At 38.5% G+C, this 6000-nt stretch overlaps 1 pseudogene; it reads left to right on the forward strand.

Annotated features, from left to right (window-relative positions):
* The first annotated feature begins 2812 nt into the window (after positions 1–2812).
* On the forward strand, positions 2813–4414 carry LOC146910224 (uncharacterized; annotated as a pseudogene).
* Positions 4415–6000: the final 1586 nt, after the last annotated feature.

Raw genomic sequence — 6000 nt, forward strand, 5'->3', positions numbered from 1 at the left:
TGTGTGGGAAATAATGTGCTTTATTGTTATAAATTGTTGAACTAAAATGGGGCGGGAGAATGGCACCAACATGTGGAGGAAAGGACACTCCTCTCTGACTTCCTAAATGTGGTGGTGACTCCCTAATTGAACTTAAGTTCCAAATCCCTCAAAAGAGGAAATAAATTCATCAAAGCTAGGGGGAAAGGACACCCTCTCCAAAAAGACTTCCTACGCGGAGATGATAAAAATTTTGCAGCACTGCTTAGTAGGGCTGGACAAAAAAACCGTATCCGGCCCAAACCGTCCGAACCGCATGGCCCGATGCATGTCGGGTCAGATTTAACGGGTAAATCGGGTTGAGCGGGTTCAAATGAATGGGTTTCTTTGGATAGCAGTGGTCGAATTCGGATGGGCTCAACTGACCCAACGAAATCCGCACCCGTCCGACATATACACATGATGAGTATGCAGTCAACTAGCAACCCAAAATGAATGGCCACTATTTACTCATTATATCTATCACGTGTGGCTTTTCTACTTTCTCTTTACCCAATAAAATTATTATATCAAATAGAAAAATATGTAAATTAATATAATTATCATATAATGTTTACAGCTTTACAGCTGTATACAACTATCCCTTAATCTTTCCAATTCCAAGTTCAAACCTCATCATCAACATCATTCCATCTGCAACTCTTTCTCATCATCTCTCATTTTAATAAGCCCAGAAATCAAAATCCCTCAACCCCTTTGAACATGAGATGGATTTGTTGTAAACTGCTATGTTTCTTTTTTTTAAAGAGCAAAAAAGACATTCCATTAAAATAGAAGCACAAGATGTGCCATCACCGAACAGAACTACAAATACCATAAAAATGTTCCAAATTTGATCTGTAAATGACACCTCTATCTGTAACAACCGCAACAAGTCCAACTAAACAAAATGGACTATCCTCCCCACAATACATATGATAACATACAGTCTATAATGCTGCATCTCAGCATATAACAGCAGAATCTCAGATGCCGCTTGTTCTGATAACCTCACCAGTTTCTTTTATGGTCTTCAACCTTTCTTTTTCTTTCCCCTTCTCTCTGATTTATTTCAGCTTGCGATGAGTTTTCTTCATGTCAACGAAATCCGACGAAACCCACCCGCTCAACCGAAAAACCGACAAAACCGAAATCGATCTAACCGCAAACACCAAACGGACGGAAGTGGGCTGGATTTTCTCCCCCGTCGGCCTACTCGGATTGGGATTTCGAACCCGAAATCCGACCGAGCCCGACCGTTGTCCACCGCTACTGCTTAGGGTGATTTTGAATCTAGGGGGAAAGGACACCCTCTCCATAAAGACTTCCTATGAGGATAGATAGCCCCTAAGCATCTGCAGCCCCTTATGCTTAAATTGTTAATTTAATTCTAACTAAATTCCCATCTCTCTTATATGAAATGAAGAAAGAACTTTTCTCGGTTGATTTACTGTTGAAGTTAGAACCTGTTTTCCTCATAATACCTCTTACACAGGCGCAATAAAAAGATGGACTTCACATACACACTCACTTGAAACTGTTGTAGGGTTGATGTGATCCTTGAAAAGTGTTTAGGTTGTGATAAGTGCATCCTGAGAACTAAGCCTTGAAAAATAAAATTGCAATTGATTTTTAGTTCATTCTGTTTTTCTGAATTATTTTGTTGTCATCCCTTGCCTTTTGCTTGAGGACAAGCAATGGTTCAAGTGTGGGGGAGTTTGATAACATGCAAGACACGCTATTTAAATAGTTTAATTTTTATTTATTTTAGGGTCGTTTCTTGTGTTTTGCATGTCTTATGGCTAGTATTTTGTTATGTTTCAGGTAACGAGGGTGTTAAAAGTAAAAGAATCAAGAAGGAGGTGAAAAGATCAACTTAAGCTAGTACGGTCAACCCATTACCATTGCTAATGACATCATGCTGATGTCACACCCAATTGAGATCAGCAAGACAGAATGGTCACGTTGAGCAACAAAAGCTTCCTAAAAAATTGAGATTTTATCCCAGTCCATTCCCACATCTTTGGGCACAAGTATGAGGAATCCAGTTGCAGATTGAAGGATATAAAAGAGGCTCAGCTGATGAGAAGAAGGGGGACACGTTTTAGCATCCAGTTTTTAGCTTCTAAGTTTTCACGATTTCAGAAAAAGAAAAACAGCTTTTGCACTTTAGCTTAATTTAGATTTTCTCTTGTTTTTCTCAATTCAGTTTCGAACAAGAATTATTTCTGCAGACTTGTTATTAATTTTCAATTTCAGTTTGCGTTTATTTTTCCATTTGAATTCACGTTATATTAAGTTTTCTGCTACTGTGTTTGGTAATTGAATTGTGATTCCATGGCTATTCATCGAAATTCAATTCCCTGTCAATTCTTACATTATTGCTTTTCATTCTAATTCCCTTTCCAATTATATTATTATATATATACTTTTGCCATTTATTTAAGTTGCTTTACGTCACTATTTCATGTCTTTATTTCATATTGCTACAGCCATTTTGCTAGGTTGCCTTTGCCGTTCCTATTTCTTTTATTCTTGATATCGTTTTCTTTTTGGCTACTGTAGGTACAAGCACCTCACGTGTTTGTGCCTAATTATTGTTATTTGTTTGTTTAGTTCATTGTTTTGCAGTACGGTTCGTATATTAGGAGTCTACATCAAATTGTTCGAGGGAATTTATACTCAATTAAAGTTTCCAGATTTTTACAAGTAATTCATTTCCTTTTAGCATGAATCAATTAACTGTTTGTATGTTTAATATAATTATGCGCGAGTAGTCTCATTTGATTCAGAAATGAGGTTCCGTTGTACCGACGGAACTCATGTAAATTACGCGCGTCTTTTAGTGTAACGAGAATTTAAACAATTGTTTTGAAAAATTCTGTTTTGTAATTGTTAAAAATCTACTACGAAAGTAGAGATATCGAGATATCGTTTACGCATCGAAAGAGCGAAAACGATATTTGACTTAGAAAAATATCAAGTTTTTAATAGAAAAGGTTAAAGCGAAAGCATTTCTTTTCTTTTAATTAAGAGTTTATTGAATTTAGAAAAAAAGAATTTTTAGGCCTGTAATTATACGCTACGAAAGTAGGTTATTATGTGTCTAGAAATTCCGACAACGTGTTGCGAAAGCAAACATTGTCTCTTGTTCGATAAATTCTACAAGCAGCTTTAATTCACTCGTTACCATTTAATTAGCGCAATAATTTACGTGAGTGACGGAAGTCGATGGAAACCTTCGTTTTGGTCTCTACTTGTCCATAAATTAATTAAAACCTATTTTATTCCGTGCAAATTCCAAAATATTTTGATCTCGCCTTAGATAAACACAGTAACAGCGAACTTCGGTAGCTGTTAAACTGGTCTCAGTGGATACGATACTTTTTATACTAAAACCGACATAGCCGTACACTTGCGGCCCTGTCAGGAGGCTGCAAATTTTATCTGTTATAAGAGAACTAGAATAGCTGGAAAGAGTGATGCTGCGATTGCTGCTGCGTTGGAAGCTGTGGCCCAAGCTGTGGGACAACATCCAAATGCTGGTGCTGGTGTTAATGCTGAAGTGAGAATGTTGGAAACCTTTCTGAGAAATCATCCTCCCACTTTCAAAGGAAGGTACGACCCTGATGGAGCACAGACATGGCTCAAGGAGATTGAAAGAGTTTTCAGAGTTATGCAATGTACTGATGATCAGAAGGTGCATTTTGGTACGCACATGCTGGCTGAGGAAGCTGATGACTGGTGGGTGAGCCTCCAACCTACCCTAGAGCAAGATGATGCGGCTATTACTTGGGCTGTGTTTAAGAGAGAGTTCCTAAACAGATATTTCCCTGAGGATGTTCGTGGAAGAAAAGAGATCGAGTTCCTTGAGCTGAAGTAAGGAAACATGTCGGTGACAGAGTATGCAGCGAAGTTTGTGGAGTTGGCTCAGTTCTATCCACACTATACTGGTGACAATGCTGAGTTTTCTAAGTGTATCAAGTTTGAGAATGGTTTGCGTGCTGACATCAAGCGAGCCATTGGTTACCAACAGATCCGTGATTTTTCAAATTTGGTGAGCAGATGCAGAATATATGAAGATGATAGTAAAGCTCGTTATAAGATTGTGAGTGAGAAGAGAGGTAAGGGTCAGCAAAGTCGCCCAAAGCCTTACAGTGCTCCTGCTGATAAAGGAAAAAGAAGAGTTAATGATGAAAGAAGGTCGAATAGGAAAGATGCTGATGCTTAGATCGTTTGTTTTGCTTGTGGCGAGAAAGGCCATAAGAGTAATGCTTGCAATAAGGATATTAAGAGGTGATTTCGTTGTGGTAGTAAAGGACATACACTTGCAGAGTGTAAGCATGGAGACGTTGTGTGTTTTAACTGCAATGAAGAAGGTCATATTGGGTCTTAATGCAAGAATCCGAAGAAGGCTCAGACCAGAGGGAAAGTCTTTGCTTTGACTGGCACTCAGACTAAAAATGAGGATCGTTTGATCAGAGGTATTTGTTATATTAACAATACTCCTTTAGTTGCTATTATTGATACTGGTGCTACACATTGTTTTGTTGCTTTTGATTGTGCTTCTAAGTTGGGCCTTGCTATGTCTGATATGAATGGAGAAATGGTTGTCGAAACTCCAGCTAAGGGTTCGGTGACCATTTCTCTTGTTTGTTTACGGTGTCCCTTGTCTATGTTTGATCGTGATTTTGAGATTGATTTAGTTTGTCTACCTTTGAGTGGAATGGATGTGATTCTTGGTATGAACTGGTTAGAGTACAATCACGTCCTCATTAATTATTTTAGTAAGTCGGTATGTTTCTCTTCTGCTGAAGAGGAAAGTGGAGCAGAGTTTTTGTCTACCAGGCAGCTGAAGCAGTTAGAACGCGATGGAATCTTAATGTTTTCTTTAATGGCATCCTTATCTTTGGAGAATCAAGCAGTGATTGATAAGTTACAAGTGGTGTGCGATTTCCCTGAAGTTTTTCCTGATGTACCACCGGAGAGAGAAGTTGAATTTTCTATTGATCTTGTTCCGGGAACGAATCATGTGTCTATGACACCTTACCGTATGTCAGCTTCTGAGTTGGCTGAGTTGAAGAAACAGTTGGAAGATTTGCTTGATAAGAAGTTCATAAGACTGAGTGTTTCACCTTGGGGAGCGCCGGTATTGTTGGTTAAGAAGAAAGATGGAAGTATGAGGTTGTGCATTGATTATCGACAACTGAATAAAGTAACTATAAAGAATAGGTATACACTTCCTAGAATCGATGATTTGATGGACCAGTTAGTGGGTGCACGTGTGTTCAACAAGATTGACTTGAGGTCGGGTTATCACCAGATTAAAGTAAAAGATGAAGATATGCAGAAGACGGCTTTTAGGATGCGATATGGACATTATGAATATAAGGTGATGCTTTTTGGTGTTAGTAATGCGCCTGGCGTGTTTATGGAGTATATGAATCGCATTTTTCATGCGTTTTTGGATCGCTTCGTGGTTGTGTTCATCGATGATATACTGATTTACTCTAAGACAGAAGAAGAACATGCGGAACATTTGAAGATTGTCTTGCAAGTGCTGAAAGAGGAGAAGTTGTATGCTAAATTGTCTAAGTGTGAATTCTGGTTGAATGAAGTAAGTTTTCTTGGCCATGTTATTTCTGGTAGTGGTATTGTAGTCGATCCATCTAAAGTTGAAGCAGTATCACAATGGGAGACTCCTAAGTCAGTTACAGAGATTAGAAGCTTTTTGGGTTTGGCAGGTTACTACCGAAGATTTATAGAAGGATTTTCTAAGTTAGCACTTCCGTTAACTCAGTTAACATGTAAAGGTAAAACTTTTGTGTGGGATGTTCATTGTGAGAACAGTTTTAATGAATTGAAGAAACGTTTGACGACGGCTCCAGTTTTGATTTTGCCGAAACCTGATGAACCTTTTGCGGTGTATTGTGACGCGTCCAAGTTGGGCTTAGGCGGTGTGCTTATGCAAGATGGTAAAGT

The sequence above is a fragment of the Medicago sativa genome, chromosome 7, assembly GCF_051527215.1.
Source record: "Medicago sativa cultivar Bolivia chromosome 7, Bolivia_mono, whole genome shotgun sequence".
Classification (NCBI taxonomy): Eukaryota; Viridiplantae; Streptophyta; class Magnoliopsida; order Fabales; family Fabaceae; genus Medicago; species Medicago sativa.